The 2,308-nt window shown below is 23.1% G+C and overlaps 1 long non-coding RNA gene across 3 annotated transcripts; it reads right to left on the reverse strand.

The window, feature by feature from the left end:
* Positions 1-374: 374 nt before the first annotated feature.
* LOC106792884 lies at positions 375-1,962 on the reverse strand. Of its 3 annotated transcripts, none has more exons than XR_001382354.1 (4): positions 1,875-1,962; positions 1,053-1,210; positions 718-871; positions 375-637 (listed from the first exon to the last, which is right to left on the reverse strand). It is a non-coding gene; the product is annotated as an uncharacterized LOC106792884 (long non-coding RNA). The 3 variants fall into 3 exon arrangements; XR_001382355.1 differs by lacking the exon at positions 1,875-1,962 and adding an exon at positions 1,517-1,600; XR_001382353.1 differs by lacking the exon at positions 1,875-1,962 and adding an exon at positions 1,303-1,351.
* Positions 1,963-2,308: the final 346 nt, after the last annotated feature.

Genomic DNA, 2,308 nt, shown 5'->3' on the forward strand with positions numbered 1-2,308 from the left:
TACTTTCAATCTATACTGCTCTTCGAAAGTGAGATTAGCTTTTTCTTTTCATCGATACATATATATATATATATATATATATATATATTAAAGTATTAGAATTATTACACGAAAATGAAATTCTATTATAGTAGATTCTCCAGAAGGATTTTTTTCATGATATAACATTGGATATGTTCTAGTAATCATAACTTTAAATTTGCAAACTAAACCATCACTAGGGCACACATTTTTTAACTTAATTAGCATAGGTCCAGGGCAATGTGTATACCCTAATTTAGTATCCTATTTAATTTTTCTGTTGGAATTAGTATGAATTCTTAAAGATACATCGGGTGGAATATAATGGATTAAATAATAATATCAAAATAATATTATTCATAAGAAAGAAAACTTTCATTTACTTTTTTTATCATACATATTTCTAAATGACAGAAAAATTGATAAAAATTCAACAACTCTGCTCCAAATATCATTCATTTTGTACCTTCGCGTATTTTTCCAGATGTTACGTAACTCATCATGGTTGTATCAATAAAAGCAGGAATGCTATATACTATCCATCAGTTAATATTATTTTCGAATAATTTATGTTTGATACTATTGAACTAGATTCTCTATTTTTGTCATCTCTGGACTGTACGGAAAAATGAAAATACATTGATGAAATTTCTAAAAAAATATAATGAAATTTATTTTCTATTAATATATATTTACCTCAGAGTAATAGATGATACACATAAAACCATTCGTTTGGATGCACAATCATCTTTTTCCAATATCCTTCATAAACATGGCTTTTTTAATCTATCAATTTCACGATCAAAACGATATTTAAGTTGTACCATAACATTAGCTAGTGTCAATGGACCTATATTATAATAATAATACAATAATAGTATTTACCTAGATATATTAATAAAATTAAATTTAAATCTATAGTGCTAGTTTCCAAATAACCCAGTTGTAATGATTTTCAATCCAATTTCTAGGAATAAGGTTCGGATCAATTTCTGGACTTGCAAGAAAAGATCATTTAATTTTAGAGATACCTATTAGTAATATTTCCTTCACTATTTTTTATAGGAGTAGAATGTTCATAGGTAAGTTTTTCCGAATTGACATCCATAATCAAATTTATGGTATTAAGATAACATTTATAATATATTTCATATATTTGATTCACTTGAATTACATATACCTTCTATATCTGTAAAAATAAAAATTATTAATTAATTAGAAATGATTTTAATGAATCAAACGATGACCTAAAGTTTATCATTCAATCCGTTTAAATCTCACCTGAGATCTAACTAAAACCAAATTAAAAAATATCATTATCAATGAATATAAAGTATTATGCATATACAATATATATATATATATATACATATATATTTATTATATATATAAGCAATATTAATAATAATTAAAACTATATACATGAACTATATATATGAATTAATTTGTAAAAATATTAACATTTTAAACATTTATTTTTAATTCAATAATTTACCATTCAAATGCCGGAAATCATTGATGAATTTTAATACTATTTAGTATTATCAATGAATTTTTATATAGATACACAATTTCGTGTAAATCTATTAATTTAAAATATTTTTGTATAATATATAGATATCTATTATACGTATGTATCATATATATTTAATTGTGTTTTATAATTTAAACAAATTTTATATTAAATAAGAAACACATTTTACAATGTTACTAAGCGAGGTTAGGGATATTTAGTTTTTATAGTTAGATTCACTGAACAATATTTACTTTAAAAAAAATTTGTAATTGATTGCAATTCAAACCGATATTATTCTCAATTTGGGAATCTAATATAAATATAATAGAGTACTTACATTTAAATAATAATATTTAATACTCTTACTTAAGAAAAATAATATAAGAAAAAAAATGTCACTATGGTTTGCACGACATGTAAACTATATTTACACCGGATGCACCGAAATAATTTCAAATTTTCGGTAAAGCAACAGACTTATCAACTGCAGATATTCTTTAGTTTACAACAAAGTATTATTTCTACAACGTGTTTAATTAWCTTGACGTAATGATAAACAATAATTAATACAAACATCAGAAACACAGGTTTCTGATAGTTTATACTCCAATTCTCAATTTTTGTTTTTAATTGATTCTGAAACTGTATTTAAGTGTTTCTTATAAATAAAATGAAGTTTAATTCATATACAGGTATAATCTGGTCTTTATTAGAGTTAGAAGGTCTTTTAGAAGATGAAAATTCACAAGTACATTATGAACGTCTGAATAA

The sequence above is a fragment of the Polistes canadensis genome, unplaced genomic scaffold (genome assembly GCF_001313835.1).
Source record: "Polistes canadensis isolate GaletaPanama2010 unplaced genomic scaffold, ASM131383v1 scaffold_1057, whole genome shotgun sequence".
NCBI lineage: Eukaryota > Metazoa > Arthropoda > Insecta > Hymenoptera > Vespidae > Polistes > Polistes canadensis.